The sequence below is a fragment of the Triturus cristatus genome, chromosome 4_1, assembly GCF_964204655.1.
Source record: "Triturus cristatus chromosome 4_1, aTriCri1.1, whole genome shotgun sequence".
NCBI classification, from domain to species: Eukaryota; Metazoa; Chordata; class Amphibia; order Caudata; family Salamandridae; genus Triturus; species Triturus cristatus.
The window spans coordinates 1,125,818,200-1,125,836,386 of record NC_140585.1 but is presented as its reverse complement, the minus strand read 5'-3'; the positions used below and the strand labels follow the sequence as shown (position 1 = coordinate 1,125,836,386).

At 42.7% G+C, this 18,187-nt stretch overlaps 1 long non-coding RNA gene across 1 annotated transcript; it reads right to left on the bottom strand.

The window, feature by feature from the left end:
- Positions 1-11,521: 11,521 nt before the first annotated feature.
- On the bottom strand, positions 11,522-17,849 carry LOC146856135 (uncharacterized). The gene is made up of 4 exons (XR_014981437.1): positions 17,756-17,849; positions 13,669-13,712; positions 12,252-12,367; positions 11,522-11,609 (listed from the first exon to the last, which is right to left on the bottom strand). It is a non-coding gene; the product is annotated as an uncharacterized LOC146856135 (long non-coding RNA).
- Positions 17,850-18,187: the final 338 nt, after the last annotated feature.

The window sequence follows — 18,187 nt, the reverse complement described above, 5'->3', positions numbered from 1 at the left end:
AGGAGCAACAGTTCTCAGAAATAGTAACCCAATGCCTCCGCCGCCCCTAAAAGGATGCAAAAGAAATGATGCAAGTACTACAACACACCAATGAACACTAACAAACAGCAAAGAAAATTCCCCACCCCCCCCCCCCCCCTCCACCCTCCACCCACAGCAGCATCCCAATCATGCCATCTGGACAGTCCCCTTCCTCCCCACCCCAAAACCAAACCCTACTATGGCCAACGCCACAAGGGATTAACATTTAAACAGAGATACAATGGGGTAATACCCTTCGGAGGTCAGTCTAGGTGGATACACCGTGTCTCCTCGATCCACTGGAGTGCGCCCGGCCAGAGACCGAGCCCACTCCAGGGACAGGGAGCGCCCAGCGAAGTGAAATGTCCTGAGAGTCAGGTGCGCGGTAAAAGGAGTTAGGGCCCTGGTTACATCCCCCCACCCACAGCGCAGCCAGGCCTTCAAGTCCCCATAACATGGTCCGTGGCAGCATACATCTGCATCAGCTTACCAACTGTCAATCATCTGCCACAGAAGCACCAGGTCGACGACCCCGCGCTGTCACACCGAGGCCGGCGAGGATGGGCTGTCCATATCTCGCCTCTTGACCCGCTTCAGAAATTCAATGCTTGTTGGGGTTTAGTGCAGAAAAATTGTTTCCCCTGGTGGGTGATGCGTAGTCGAGCAGGGTAGAGCAACGCATAATCAATTTGAGCAGCCCGCAATTTTTGTTTGATCTGGATGAATTTCTTCCGCTCCTCCTGGACCACTGGAGTGAAGTCTGGAAATATGGTAAAGGCAATGCCGTCGTACGAGAGGGTCTTCTTCTCCTTCGCCACTCGGAGCGCCGCATCCCGGTCCTGGAAGTTTAGCAAACGGGCGATGATAGGGCGGGGGGGGCCCCCGGCGGCGGCCTCGGAGCCAGTGATCTGTGCGCCCTCTCAACAATGAACTGCGGGGAGAGGGAGTCAGCCCCCACCACCGCGTGCAGTAGGCCCTCCACATAGTCCTCCATCTTGCCTGTGTGGGTCGACTCTGGTATGCCAAGTAGGCGAACATTATTCCTCCTACTGCGCGCCTCTAATTCCTCATTCTTGGCCGCTATCACGAGAAGGACTTTGTCCATGCGCGCTACAGTGTCCGATAATTGTGCTGTGCGATCTTCGGAATCAGAAACACGCCGCTCCGTTTCTGAGATACGCTCTCCATGACTGTCCACCTTGTGCACAATCGAGTCCATACGTGACTGCATGGAGTCCATTTTGTCCACTATGGTCGCCAGACTCTGACGCATATCTAACAGTATGGATTTGACGTCGTCGCCCGCCTGGGCATCCACCGGTGCCGGACCCCCCGCGCCGGCCTCCGGCTGGGATCGGGTGGTCTTTTTCGACTCGAAGGTGAGGCGAGGCTGGCGGCTGTCCGGTTTCCCCATGCCGACACCGACAGGCAGACCACAGTAAGGGCAAGGATATGGTCGGAAAGACCGGATCGCACAGTAGGCCACGCGGTGGAAAAGGAACCAAGGGGGAACGCAGCTCCGCAGGGGCAGAAGCGACCCAGCAATCCGGGCGCAGGCACACCTCAACCTCCACGAGAGCGCCAATCAACCCCCTCCACCGGTGGCGAAGCAGCGCGCCAGGGACGGGTCCAGTGCCCGGAGCCGCCCTCGATCACCTGGGGCCGCCACACCCCTCGACAGCAGGTCCCCCGCTATCAGGGCAGCAGGAGCGCCTTCACTCCGGGCCACCAATCGCCATGAGCCAGTCAGGGGGGGGCAGAAGGGCCCGAACCGGGACCCTCAAGTACTCACTCGCAGCAGCCGTAGCTCTCCAGAGGGATCCAGTCCGACGAGAGAAGCAGGCCCCAGCGCTTCCAGGCCGATAGCGAGCTCCGCAGGTCCGCCGCAGCCTCAGCGCGATCTCAGACGCAGGCCTCTCCAAGCAGATTGCTACGCCGATCTGGCCATAGGCTCCCGCCTCCAGCTAACAGGTCTCCCCGGGTCTCAAACTCCAGCTGACTCCGCCGCTCGTCACATCACACCCAGCGGAGGAGGAGACAGGCCACAGCGGGGGTGGATGGGTCCCCACAGCGCAAGGCAGGTGAGGCAGCGCCGCGCCGCCGCAGCGTCCAGAGATGGCCGGGGGAGGTGACCGCCGCGGTCGCCGCGGCCGTCTGCAGCTCACCCCTTCAATGTGCATGCCCTCCGCAAGTTTTCGATGCAGCCGCCGCCGCGGCAGTGGAGTCAGCCCAGGGTGAGGGCATCAGTCGGGGCGCTCGAGGTCCGCCGCAGCCGTAATGCAGGGAGGCCCTCTGACCACGTGTGCAGCGCCGCCCTCGCGTAGCGGCAGCACTCCGGTCACGGTTCCAGACGATTGCACGCGCCAGCCGGCGCGGTCGGCAGCAGCCCCTCAGTCCGGTCCCACCGAGGTACTCAGGGCAAGGCAGAGCTCTGGCAGCAGCAGCAGAGTACGGGAATCCACCAGGGTCCGTTTTGGCAGTGAGTCGCAACGCTCAGGAAGGATTTAAGTAGGATTTTGCCGCTGGGCTGCGGGAGCTTCACCCACAGGCAGCCATTCCGCTGTGCGCCACCTAGCGCCTCCCACATTAAGCGAACATTGAAAACCTATAATAGATATGCTTCGGTAAATATGTTTTTTGGTAGGGTGTTTGTTAATTGTAATATAACAAGGCTATTTATAATAGCTTCAGCAATTTGAGAGGCTTGGCCACTTTCACCTTTTTTTTTGTGATATGTGCATTAAACTTGCAGCAAGCAATATAGGATTGTGTCATACTATCTCCATGTTTATTTGCATGTGTCATTAAAAGCATGTGCATGGGAACTATTGGCATCCTGTTAATAGCTAAATGTGATGTGCTGTAAATACACTCTTAAACTAAATGGACCATTTTATTAGATATTATTGTTGTATGATTTTTGAAAATAGTTTTAGTGAAGCACCAGGATTATTATTGTTTTTTATCTGGGGTCAAAATTTATGAGTTAGTTCTCCTAAAAGTTATAGAGGGAAATATCAGCAATGAAATAACTATCCCTGATTTATACTTATATTATTGTGCTTTAAATTTATGAATTCATAGAACTTCTATATTACAACAAGATTTACAGACCTTGTTTAGCTTTGATATATGCACATAATACATAAGCTGCCTCCTTTATATGAAAGCTTGAATATATAAAGCTTTCCAAAAGGTTAGACTTAAGTTTAAAGCAGCTATTAAAAACTGAATTCAAGTGGGAGTAGTACTATATATATTTTATTATAATAAAGGTATACAAAGTTAGGATGCTGGGCTCACGTTTGCGTGTTTAGAAGATGCTGTGGGACAAGTGTTTTTCCCTGTTGTAACCCAATGGGCCACAGCTATATATGGTAGGAAGCAATAGAAAAATAAATATTGATAGGAGGGGACTAGACATATTTGAAAGATTTCTTAGAATGGCAGCAATAAATGCATCAATCTTATTGTGTAGAATTTTCCGATTAGTACGCATACAAGAAGTTATATGCCTTTTCTCTGTAAGTGCATATTTAGCTTTAAACCTGTTTGCTCTTATTAGTTAGCGCTATGTATATCAGTTAGGCTGCTTTGAAGACTTGATATAGAATTTCTTTGCTGATAGGGCAATGTGTTAATTTATAGGGACGTCAAATCAGGTTGTCAAGTTGGAAACTGTCCTCCAGGAAGCAGAGGGCAGTACTGATTATAGGTTTAGTCCAACGCTGCTGCTCTAAAGGCAGGGTTAGGCATAATATGTACACACAGATGGGAAGGGGGAGCCTATAAAAAAAAGGCACCCTAGAGGGTGTATCTAATTAGCTTTTACCTTTTCTGCTGTAAACATTAGCATTATGTAGTTTGTAGAATGATGCACCGTGTGCCAAAATAATGCCATACTTTATGAGATGTGAGCATTAGTATGCGGAGTTGCCTTTTTTTGATTGGCGAAAATTAAGGCACTTCTTCAGTAAAAGAATTTCACATAAGTATGTACTAGGTGTACAGTATTCTATTTACTGCCTGTAACTAAATGCACCAAGAAGTGATTTGCTGAAAATAGTTAGCTGCGCAAGGAATTCTAAGGGGGGCACAGCATTCTATATTTACTGCCTGTAACTAAATGCACCATAAGTGATTTGCTGAAAAGAATTAGCTGCGCAAGGAATTCTATGGCGCGAATTTGGAAACTCTACCAAGTAAACTGTATATTAACAAAACATGTTTGCTAAAGGACTCTATAGTCACACTTCATGCAGGTTAAAATAGCTCATATAGACAGTTTTACAAACAGTACTAGTGTATCTGTGAGGCTTTGTCCTAGTAAATTGGGAAATTGCAAGTTTGCACATAAAGTGTTCTCTTGAAGGTTCCAAAACCTTGCTTTGTGTTTTGTATACTTTGGCATCTGAAAGCAGAACTCTAGGAAGGAGTTGTAACTGTAGCCAACTCACCAATGCAGATGGCATGCAACATGTGTGAGAAAAACTTAGCAGAATAATTTATAAAGATGTGTCCTTGGCACAAAAGCAGTAATTACAAAATGGGGCAATGTTGTTGTAAGTACTCAAAATGACTAACTCAGGTAAATCTGTATGGTTGGTCCCTTAGAGCAGTCAGTTTTTTTTTCAAGTGCAAGCTAACTACATATGGTTTTAAAAAGAACAATAGTATATAGCAATGACAATCAAGCTGTATAGTATACGTAACTCACAAAAAGTAAATATATACTTTAGTAAAGAATATAGCATAGGCAACCAATTATTAAAATACACTAAAGTGTGCTGAGGAAGCATGCTTTAATGTACCATCATTATAAAGAGCAACACTTGTTGTGAGCAACATTTGTTGTAAGGAAATAGCTTGGCATATGATGTGCACTATTTTAGCAAACACCTTGTAGTAGCTTTAATAATCTTTATTGCTGATAAGTTTAGTCAACTTTTATAAAAAAAACTTTGTAGTAATGGCCCTAAATGGAGCATTCAGGCTTAGTATTGCAAAAATGCTAAGTACCTTTTTCACCAATAAATAATACCTTTAATAATTAATAAAAGCAGAATTATATTAGATATATGCTGCGTTCGCCAGGCGAGGCCTAAGGAAGTGCAATAGTGCTCCTGGAAATTTTACAGTCCACAATATCGGGTGTATTTTTAAAGAAGATTCTTCATTTATATCATATTCATATGCAAAATTCCCATTAAATAAACATCAAGACAATTTCTTTTTATAAAACAAGCATTTGAACTTTGTTAGGGCTCTAATATTTTAATATTCTTTAGACTCTTGGTTGAAAAATTAGTGAGACTAGTCTGCAAATGTATTGGTCAAACTTAGTAGAAATTGCAATAAGAAAATCTCCATATACCTGAGTCTAATTCACAAGACAAATATCAGCTGGTCCAATAATAAGTGGGGCAATAGTGTCCTCATATTATACCTGAATATGTATCACATTCGATCCTTTAGGAGGAATGTTGATGCAATATAAGGTTAACGATAGGTGTTATAACATTGACAGTTTATAGTTGGAGCTATAGATCAAAGGTATTGTATCGAGAATCACTGGTCATTGGTATGTACCTTTAATCATTGCTGATACAGTCTTGAGAATTATGGACCTGTTTGCATGCCGCTAAAAGGGTTTAGTAGTTGGTGCTGTGCAGAGAGTATAGGGCGAAGTACAATTTTTATTATTCATCACAATCTCTAATTATAATGTATTTTCTATTATCTGTATGTAATGATATTCTTGCTATATGGTCATGCTATTTTGCTTTAGTTAAGCATTCGAGAGACTTATTCTACTAAAATGGTTATTTCACAAACATTTTCTTTGCAAACCAGTGTCGGAGTGACTATAAGAGAGAAGGAATCCCTTACATTCAGTTTCCATACAGTATATTTTGTATTCATGGCAGCCAGTGTGCATCATTTCATGTCATTGCCATAACAATCACACACATCTTGGGAAACAAATTGTAATGTTGCCCCTCCTTAGAGACTCCTTGGGAGTTGATCCATGGCTGGGAGCCATAGTATAGGATGGAGTCACTGATCGCTAAGAAAGTTTGGTGAGCATCTGAAAGGTGACACAATATCAATAGCCATTGATAAAGTATTAAGACCGTAGAAGTTGATAACTTGAAACTTTTAAACAGAGACGTTTTAAAGACTTAAACTCTGGAGGCGGGTCTCTCAGAGTGCAGGAACCAGACAACAAAAAAGCTGGACTGTATATTGAGAACAGGTTGCTACTATTTCTGTCCTAAGAGATTCATAAGGGTATTTAAAGGCACCAGTCAATGACGCACTACTGAGGCACTACTGTATTATATCACCCTATTATAAAAGCCAAATTTATTCGTAGGATGTATTAAATTAATTATATCTGCAAGCTACACACCAGGGCTGCTTTGTGCTCTAATTTTTGGGAAAGTGCCTTTTATTAACAGGGCTTATTTAGAGCTAATTGTTTAATGCCACATCTTCTAGTATGCTTTTGCTGCTTTCTTAGCATTTGGCCCGTTAGCTAGCATGTTTGCCAAATATCACAAAATAAGTATGCCTTTAAAGCATTTTACAGTAGTGTTATACTATACTGCATTGAAATGTATTCGTAATAATGTATAAAAAAATAAGATTTGCTGCAATATTAGCTATGTAAAGCTATGCTATGCTTGTAGTGACCGTAGTTGTAATCTAGGCTTAGTGTGCTGCTCCTATAACGTATGGCTAAAAAATGCTAATATTGGCATATGCTTCTGTATTATACACATGGTAGCGTCATGGTTGAGGTATTTATTTTGGAAAAGCAATTTTGACTGGCTTTGGTGTTGTGGGCGGAGAGATGTGCCTGCTGGTGCGCGTTTGTTGTCAAAAAGCAGCATAATGAAAATCAGGCAGCAGAGATTGGAGGCGTTGCAAAGGAGAGTTACGAGCGGTCACGCGCTGTGTGCTACTTGTTGCCTGACAGCCGCATTGTATTCAGTACTTGCCCACTTCAGGGAAGACATTGAAATAGGAGTTTTGCAGGCAGCATACTAATGAGCAACATTATGCGCACACATTCAAAGCAGCAATTTGTACGAGAATGCTAACACAGACGCTAAGTGACGCTTATAATGGTGGCTGATTCAACGCTCGACATAAGAGGCGCTGCTGGGTTCACATGGATGCTGTAATTTGCAAGTATTGATTTGAGATAGACTAATTTTTTTGTATAACGTATACAGCTTTATAATGCACTGATGCCAAAATGCCGATAATACTGCACAGCAAAGTAGTTATAGTCTATAGCTACGAGCTAATGTGCATCTTTGTGTGCAATGTAGCAACATTTTGTGTAGACATTAAAAGCAGCAATTTTAACGAGTATGCAAACATTGATGCTAAGTGACGCTTACAATGGTGGCTGATTCGACGTTTGACATAAGAGCAGTTGCTGCGGGCACAAGGATGCTGTATATTTGCAAGTATTGATCTGGATAGATTTATATTACCGTGCAATCAATATAGCTTTATAACGCACTGCTGCCAAAACGCCGATTATACTGCACAGCAGGTTTGTGTGTGTCTATAACTACGAGGCAATGTGCTTGTTCGTGTGCAATGTATGCAAAAGACTTTTAAGTGTGTTTTTGTGAGGCATGGAAGCAATAAATAGTTTCCTAAAATGACACGACCTGCATAGTTTTTTATGTTTTTGCTGTTACGCTTTTTGTTTTTTAAGCGAAGGCTTTTAAACACGTTTACACGTGTTTACATTATGTCTTTAGACATGCATCTATTTAGTGTGTCGCCGAAAGAGCAACATTTTATAAGCAAACATTTAAAACGCATCTTTATCTGCAGACTATTTTTGCTAAAAGAACAAGCATTTATTTCATAGCTGTTTGCCATAGCTGAACGTATGCTGGACAAAAAAAAAATATCACGTGGTAATACTTGGCTGGCGTGCCCGTGCACATTTCTGCTGAGAGCGTTTTGCTTTGGACGCCATACACGTTTACAATTTGAATGTTAGCCGGATGCGAACATGGAAGCTCCCTAGCGATGCTTTTTTTAATGCTGCTAACTGTAAGTACCTTAATATATTATTACGTAGTTTATATTATATTGTATGTTTTAATTGCTATTGTTATGTAGCGTAATTTCCAAATACGTATTGCAATAGCGAGATTAAGCTAATGTAATAGCGATGGTTAAAAGAGCAACAGTGAAAACTGCAGTAGCGTGGTTTTCAGGGTATAAGTTTTAAGAAATGGTTTTCAATTGTGCCGCAGTAAACATTAGTAGCAAAATATAAAATACCATATAATATATAATATGATATGTGGGAAATGTTTTTCAACTTTGCATAGCATTATATGCGAAATGGTTTTGGTAAATGATGCAAAGTAGTTGAAGTATAAGAAGACACCGCTCAACAAATATAGCACGTGTATACACTGACGTGATTAGTAGAAAGATTTGTAGGAGTAGAACTCTGTGGTTAGATGTTTGAGTATGTTAGAAGAGTGATGGCGGAGGTCTAGGGGAAAGACGTGTGGCGCTAACGCGGTAAGTGGCATAATGGGGGTAGAGCAGAGAGGCGCGTAGTGTTAGTGTGACGCAGCAGTTGTGGCGGGGATAAAGCGAAGGAGTTTGGTGTTTTAGTGGGATGAAAGGTATGGTGGGGATAGGGCGGTGGCACTGGGGTGTATATGTATTGCAGGGGGAGAAGGGGATAGACCGCAGGGGCTAGGGGCCGTAGTTTGATAGTAGTGTTAGTGGGGGAGAGCAAAGGGGCAAGGATGACAGTGTGGTCGGAGTTGTGGCAGGGGTCATGTGGAGGTACTGGGGCATGCAGTTTAATAAAGGCGTCCTGGTGAGAATAGCAAATGAAAGCGAAACTAGTAGTGAGATAGAGGGTCCTATAGCGAGTAAAGCGGGGGATGCAGGGGTAGTAGTTTCGCAGCGCGATAGGAATTGTAGCATGATGCACAATAATAATTGTATCTGGTTTGTGTCTGTAGTGTGAAAGCAAGGTGGACCGGCGAAACGAACCCTCGGTATAGGCAGCAGTAAAAGGAAGCTTTATGTGGTTAGCTATATACACTTGATCAGTGGCTACTAAAAAGGCAGCGTACACAGAGGCAGAAACGTGCAGTAAACCCCAAACATAAAAGTAAAGCGGACAGCAAAAAAACATATGGGAAACTGGGAAAATGAAATGCATTTTGTTTATAATATTTACTAAAACTGGCGTACTCTTTTTGGAAAATGTATTTATACTGTAACAATAACAGATGCTGGTTAACGTAGCATAGGCTACAGCATGCACATAATACAACAGTGGTAGTAGCAATGAAAAACTACTGAGCACGCATTCCTAAAGACACAGCATGCAGTTTTTTATGTGTATTATGCTTTGGTTCTATAACAGCATAGGCAAAACCATGTACCTACTAATTAAATGTTTTTAGCATACTTTTCTATAAATAGTGAAACGTATTGTTAACAGGTGCATTATTGTCGTTTTTTTATTTAAAGAGCCAATGGTGGTGCACATACATTTGCGTAAAAACAGATGCTTCTAAATATAAAAGCAATCCTTTTTAATATCTATTTTAAAAACCATTATACATTGAAACGCATTGTTGCTGTAAGCAATAATATGCATATTTTTAAGCAAGCTTTAGTATAGAACTGAGTAAATATATGCTTATCAACATGTTTTGCACAACAAGTATATAACACGCTATGAATAAGCCAGTTAAACATATCGCGCACGCAAGCTAAACGAAGCACGTTTAAACAACGTTTATCAAACTGGCAAATAATTACAAAGCAAGCACAACAAGTAAATAACATGCTATGAATAAGCCAGTTAAACATATCGCGCGCGCCTGCTAAACGAAGCACGTTTAAACAACGTTTATCAAACTGGCAAATAATTACAAAGCAAGCACAACAAGTAAATAACACGCTATGAATAAGCCAGTTAAACATATCACGTGCGCAAGCTAAACGAAGCACGTTTAAACAACGCTTATCAAACTGGCAAATAAATACAGGCAAGTAGATTGTGGCAAGTTATTAAAGCAGTAATGAACTAATAGGTATTGACCCGAAAACCTTTTTTAATATGTACTTTACGTACAAGCAAACATTACGTGTATCAGTGTCAAAGGAAAAGCGCAAAACTATGGCTTCTTTATTAAAAGCAGTTTACTAATAAAAAAAAATGCAATCGCCGAAGCGGTTTATAGTAACAGGAAAATCGCAATTGCTGAAGCGATGTTAGTAACTGTAAAATTGGGCAATTACTGAAGTCGTTTTCACTAACAGTATAATCCCATTGCTGTTGCAGTTTATAAAAATGTTATTATTTACTCACTGGTATGGGATGTATGTCGTTACAACGCACACTTTTACAACGCATGCACTTACAACGCATTTTTTACAACGCATAATCCATTACAACGCATGACACTACAACGCATTTTTAAAAACTACCTTTACAACGCATTTCCATTACAACGCATACTACCTTTACAACGCATACCATTACAACGCATAATATTAAATTGCATTTAAGGTAAGTATTAGATAGTATAGGGGTAAAAGTTACTTTTCTAACTCCAGGGGGTGCAACAGTAGGGTAAGTGTTGGATAGTATAGGGGTAAAAATTACTATTCTAACTCCAGGGGGTGCAACAGTAGGGTAAATGTTGGATAGTATAGGGGTAAAAATTACTATTCTAACTCCAGGGGGTGCAACAGTGGGGTAAGTGTTGGATAGTATAGGGGTTAAAATTACTATTCTAACTCCAGGGGGTGCAACAGTAGGGTAAGTGTTGGATAGTATAGGGGTAAAAATTACTATTCTAACTCCAGGGGGTGCAACAGTAGGGTAAGTGTTGGATAGTATAGGGGTAAAAATTACTATTCTAACTCCAGGGGGTGCAACAGTAGGGTAAGTGTTGGATAGTATAGGGGTAAAAATTACTATTCTAACTCCAGGGGGTGCAACAGTAGGGTAAGTGTTGGATAGTATAGGGGTAAAAATTACTATTCTAACTCCAGGGGGTGCAACAGTAGGGTAAGTGTTGGATAGTATAGGGGTAAAAATTACTATTCTAACTCCAGGGGGTGCAACAGTAGGGTAAGTGTTGGATAGAATAGGGGTAAAAATTACTATTCTAACTCCAGGGGGTGCAACAGTAGGGTAAGTGTTGGATAGTATAGGGGTAAAAATTACTATTCTGACTCCAGGGGGTGCAACAGTAGGGTAAGTGTTGGATAGTGTAGTGTAATATTATGCGTTGTAATGGTATGCGTTGTAATGGTAGTATGCGTTGTAATGGAATGCGTTGTAAAGGTAGTTTTTAAAAATGCGTTGTAGTGTCATGCGTTGTAATGTCATGCGTTGTAATGGATTATGCGTTGTAAAAAATGCGTTGTAAAGGTAGTGCGTTGTAAAAGTTGCGTTGTAAAGGTTGTTCCCCACTGGTATGTTCGGCGAAGTACTATTGCCAAGGATAATTTTTAAAGCAGCTGAAAAATCGCAATGACGATATGGCACAATGGGTTTTCCCCTGTAATTAAAAAAAGAAGATCATGAAAATACAGGCAGTTCTAAATATATTGCAAAACTAATTATTAAGTAGCATAATATATGGTAGGTATACGGGTAACGCGCATAAAGCACATGTATTTGCAATGATATACGTCTAAAGCGGAAGATTACAGGTATGTTCTATATAATGCTGCATTATCAGAAATGTATGCTAAAAAAAGCATTTTAACTGAATACTTAAAGATATATTATGTGAATAATAAGCGTTTTAAAACATTGTAAATGATAACGCAACGCTTCCTGCAGCAGCCATATGTAAGTGGCGCCTCTAACAAACGCTGCGTAAGCGCAACAAATCCTGCAGCAGTTATATGTAAGTGGGGCCCCTAACAAACGTCGCGTTTGTATGCCTGTTTATGTGCGAGCAACTTTACGGTACTTTTGAAAAAGTAATATATCTGCAATAACGTAGTGTTTTACTAAAGCAGCTTAACATGCAAATAAATAGCATCGTAAAAGGAACGTTAACAGGAAAGTATAACATCCAATAGGCCACACACGTAATTAGTAAAAAAGAACGCGCAATTGTCAAGCATTATAAGAATGCACAATAATGACGAACAGTAAAATAAATACTAAAAATAAAACTGCTAAAACTTACCACGAAAAGAGTAGTAGCTGGTCGACTATGTAGCTCGTACAATGTATACCACAGCTCCGGCGTATTTAAGAATGTTTGATGCATCGCGTTTAAATAGAGCATTGGAAGCACGATAGCTATGGGGAAGAGGCATAAAATGGGGAAACACACAGTAAAGGAAATGCATGGCGATGGAGTGAAGATGCGCAGGTGCTACAAACAGCGTGTGGTAATTGTAAATGTGGAGAACGAGTTCCTGAATAAAGTGTAACCTTAAAAGCACGTATTTCAGCTAAATGTATATAGGATTAAGTAAAATATACAAGATATGCAGGAATGTTGAAAAACATGACGAAGGCGAACACCAGCCGAACTACAAGTTTGTCTGCAGCACCACTAATATGGACAGACTCCTTGCAACTAAAACCTTGGTGTATTTTATAGAAAAGCCCAATACCATGTGCACAGTGTGTGAAGGCTGCAAAGTCCCAATAAGCAGCAAAGGCGTATAGTAGTGTCCCCCCCTTGCACCACGAAGGTGCAGGCAACAATATCAGACACTAAACAAAATACTATGGGGCATATTATGAAGGTCTGCCGTTAAAATTATCATCGCTTTATCGGCAGAAAACTGCTGCTAAAGCGACGATAATGGCCTTGATAATATGGCGTAGAGAATCCCCATAGAAGCCCATGTTCTGGTGTGAACATGGGCTTCTATGGTGATTCTCTACGGCATATTATCAAGGCCATTATCGCCGCTTTAGCGGCAGTTTTCTGCCGATAAAGTGGCGATAATTTTAACGGCAGACCTTTATAATATGCCCCTATGTATATAACTATTTAAACGCAATGCCTTTGCAGGTTTTTTTACTTGTGCACACTGTTACTAAGTAGCTGTATTAGTAGTAGCTTTAGTGATTTTACACAAGAAGGTAGATTTCAAGGGAGTTCGCATGTATAACGTTGTTTGCAGGAGCTCCTTATAAAAGTGAGGTACTTTAGCACGCAACATCATGAAAGCAGACAGCCTGCTTGCAGCAGTAATCTTTAATGCTTTATAATAGAAGCCTAGTACCCAGTAGATACTGTGCCACTGTTATAGTGCAACAGTGGTAAAAGCTGGATTCCTGACCCTGTAGCATTTCAAACCAACACATACAGAATGGATTTCCCATAAACGTCTCATAAAGCCAAATCTCTACTGCAGTACATGATTTAGTAATACCTATAGTACAAGGCCTCTTGCATCAGTGAGTCAGCAAGGCAGCCGTTTATATTACCCTAAAGAGGCATATGTATAACGTTACTTCACAAGCTTCTTGGAACGGCGAACTGTAGCGCAGCATATTGTTCTGTAATAGTAGAGGCACAAACAAGACAATGTACTAGTAAACCTGCTATGCCTTAACTACTGCGGTACATGATTTTGTAATACCTATAGTACATGGCCTCTTGCATCAGTCAGCGCAGCATATTGTCCTGTAATAGTAGAAGCACAAACAAGATAATGTTAGTAGTAAACCTTGCTATGCTTTAAGAGGTGTTTTTAATGCGCACACTCCACCCATACGGCTTGTTTAACAGTAGCTCGTAGTCATACAAAGCAAAACGCTGCATTTCAAGACAGATCACATGCATCATCTGGTTTGTATATTTGTTCTAAGAAACGCCTCCACATGATACACAATTCTTTAACACTGTTGACAGATAAGCTCCTAAACAGTGAATCGGTATGCCTCATAAAAGAATCCTAGCACCAAGTAAACAGTGTGCCAGATGTAAAACGCATAAAAAGCAGCAGGCTTGTAGTATGTTATACAACATTTATAAGCACTGCATCAATGCTTAAAGATGAATAACTGTGCCTGCAGCAGTTTAATGTAAGCACATGCCTAATATTCTCCCCACAAGCTTTCTATCAAAGCTAATACTACCGCAATACATAAATTTGGTAAACCACAAACCCGAACATGACGAACAAAACTAGATGCCCAATAAGTTTATATTAAAAGCAAAGTACAGATGGAGGAGCCAAGATGGCGACCGGGACGGCAGCGTAGGCTCCCGGCTCCGTGAACCTCCACATCCCGCACAGATATCCTGCATGTGATCCTCAGCCTGCGCTACATGCCCGTGTTGGTGATCGAGAGCGGCAACCGATCGTGTGATCCTGAAGCTTCCAGCGGCGGTACCGCCCGAGAAATGCTCATTTGAAGTTTGCGGCCTGTGCAGCCCTGGAGCCGGGACCTCGGGTGGACAACATGGCCGGGCGGCAGTTCAACAACAGCGGCCATTGGTGACCGGGTGGAGTCGGACTACCGAAGCGGCGCGAATATTGGTCTGAATCTCGCAGTGGTCGCTCCTATCACCGAGAGTAGCGTGACGGGTGCATACCAGGGGTGACGATTCCAGGGGTTTATCGGCGATCGCCTGGACCCTCGCCAGTGAACTGATCGGACGCGGCTTGTGGCTCGTCCCGATTTGCGCGGGCTGCTCCCGGTTTTCGCGGACACTGGCCCAGGGGGAGAACGACTGTTACCTGTGGCCGCACACTGTATACACATTTTGCCTGCCTCCGGACCTTTGTTTGCAGGGATATGGAACTTGCTGTGCCCGTGCCTGAGACCCGGTCCCCATCTGGGATGGCCCTGCCCTGCGGCCATCTTGATGGGATGGACTCTGTCATCCTGTACACTGGGACACAGCAAGATTGGGAGTGTGTGGCGCAAAGGAGCGTGGCGGAGCGAGCGCGGGGGACCGTGCTGGGGTACGGTGACCTTCTAGATGCTCTCGGAGCCCTTCATTCCACCCTGGTCCACGGCACCCGGGTATTGGGGAGGAAGCTGGATGGTATTGCGTCAGCGTCGGAAAAGTTGCGGTCTGCCTGTCCCCAGGTACATAAGGCTCTGTCTCACCTTCCACAGGAGGAAAGTACCGTGACCGCCTCTGTGAATAAGGGACGGATGGAAACTTTGGACACTGTGGCAGCGTGTGGTCGGCTGGCTGTGGGGTCGGTCTGTTCCGGAGGTTTTGGACTTGAGCAGACGGTGGTGACTTTGTCCCATGCGCGGCCTCCGGCGACCTAGGCAATCTTCACGCAACGATCGCCTGCTCTGGCCGATTTCTCCTTCCTGGACCTTGTGTGCGGCGCGGGCCCTGGGGCAGTACTGGGAACGGTGATCTTCCATGACGATGACTGTGCTGATGTTTCGAAACGTCCTCCCCATATGTGTGTGTCCCTTCCTAGTCTTCTCTGGACGCTCCTCTTCCTTGTAGCTTTGGACATGATGGTGGGTCGATGGGTATGCACTGGTGGATTCGCAAAGAGTGGCCAAGGATAAGGCTGATCCTTCCGATGTGGTCAATTAATAGGCGGGCGGGCTGGGGGGTTGTGTGCTTTCACGACGTAACTAATAGTGTAGCCAGTGCATAATGCTCCCCATTTCTCTTAGATATGGCCGAATTTTTGCTGTTTACTGTTTGCGCTGGGGAGGAATATATTGTGCGGGAGGGAGAAGCCGGGGGCATGGTTGAAGGCCCTCCTCCAGTTTATTATTACTCTCTCCCCTTTTCTGTTAGGGGGGGTTTCCTCTCTTTCCCCTTTTTCTCTGTTTCTTCTATATTTCGGGTCTGGTTCTGGGGCGACAGGCACGCTGCGGGGGGGGGGGGCCGTAGTCATCTGCAGAGGTGCAGGGTGGGGGGGTGGGGGAGGGGCTTCTTTAGTCCTTTACTTTGTTTCTATGGCCTCCTTTTTCTTTTCTTATTCTTCTTTGTCTTTTTCTGGGGTCAGTGCGGTAGGTGTCCTTTGTGGCCAATCATTGTTTTTCATTTGTGCCTCATTTCAGTGGGGTTTTCTGGGTCCTAGGGCAGAAGACTGCAGGCGCAAACGGCTCGTGATATTCCTCCACATCCTGAACCTTTTGTTTCTGCGCCATTGACTTGATAGATTGCCATTTATTGTTGACGTTCATTATTCTGCCGGCCTTTATTCGCTGCTGAGAACTTGATTGGCACCTGATCCTTCTATCCCTTATTGTAAAATGAAAACCTTTTATATCCTGGTTCCCCTCTTGGGCTATTCGGTGGACAAGAGAATACTAGCATGGAAAATCTGCTTCCCGAGGTGCTACATGTGATTAAAATCTGTTTGCTGTTATTTTCACTGCTTAGCGGCCGGCCCCGAGGGTTGTAGGCCCATACTTGTCTTTATTTGCAATGTCAATAAAGGTTTTCCAAAAAAAAAAAAAAAAAAAAAAAAGCAAAGTACATCGCACTCTTAACACATATCACAAAAGCAGTTCCCATAAGCCTGAAAAAAAAAACAAGACAAATTTAGCAGAGACGTGAAAACAACTAAACACTAAACCGACATTCATCCCCCCTGCGCTTGTTAAGAAAAGAATCTCCGAATCTCCTCCGTTGCCGATGCAGATGCTTGTTAACGTAGCATAGGCTACAGCATGCACATAATACAACAGTGGTAGTCACATTGAAAAACTACTGAGCACGCATTCCTAAAGACACAGCATGCAGTTTTTTATGTGTATTATGCTTTGGTTCTATAACAGCATAGGCAAAACCATGTACCTACTAATTAAATGTTTTTAGCATACCTTTCTATAAATAGTGAACCGTATTGTTAACAGGTGCATTACTGTCTTTTTTTTATTTAAAGAGCTAATGGTGGTGCACATACATTTGCGTAAAAACAGATGCTTCTAAAAATAAAAGCAATCCTTTTTAATATCTATTTTAAAAACCATTATACATTGAAACGCATCGTTGCTGTAAGCAATAATATGCATATTTTTAAGCAAGCTTTAGTATAGAACTGAGTAAATATGTGCTTATCAACATGTTTTGCACAACAAGTATATAACACGCTATGAATAAGTCAGTTAAACATATCGCGCGCGCAAGCTAAACGAAGCACGTTTAAACAACGTTTATCAAACTGGCAAATAATTACAAAGCAAGCACAACAAGTAAATAACACGCTATGAATAAGCCAGTTAAACATATCGCGCGCGCAAGCTAAACGAAGCACATTTAAACAACGTTTATCAAACTGGCAAATAATTACAAAGCAAGCACAACAAGTAAATAACACGCTATGAATAAACCAGTTAAACATATCGCGCGCGCAAGCTAAACGAAGCACGTTTAAACAACGCTTATCAAACTGGCAAATAAATACACGCAAGTAGATTGTGGCAAGTTATTAAAGCAGTAATAAACTAATAGGTATTGACCCGAAAACCTTTTTTAATACGTACTTTACGTACAAGCAAACATTACGTGTATCAGTGTCAAAGGAAAAGCGCAAAACTATGGCTTCTTTATTAAAAGCAGTTTACTAATAAAAAAAAACGCAATCGCCGAAGCGGTTTATAGTAACAGGAAAATCGCAATTGCTGAAGCGATGTTAGTAACTGTAAAATTGGGCAATTACTGAAGTCGTTTTCACTAACAGTATAATCCCATTGCTGTTGCAGTTTATAAAAATGTTATTATTTACTCACTGGTATGTTCGGCGAAGTACTATTGCCAAGGATAATTTTCAAAGCAGCTGAAAAATCGCAATGACGATATGGCACAATGGGTTTTCCCCTGTAATTAAAAAAAGAAGATCATGAAAATACAGGCAGTTCTAAATATATTGCAAAACTAATTATTAAGTAGCATAATATATGGTAGGTATACGGGTAACGCGCATAAAGCACATGTATTTGCAATGATATACGTCTAAAGCGGAAGATTACAGGTATGTTCTATATAATGCTGCATTATCAGAAATGTATGCTAAAAAAAAGCATTTTAACTGAATGCTTAAAGATATATTATGTGAATAATAAGCATTTTAAAACATTGTAAATGATAACGCAACGCTTCCTGCAGCAGCCATATGTAAGTGGCGCTTCTAACAAACGCTGCGTAAGCTCAACGAATCCTGC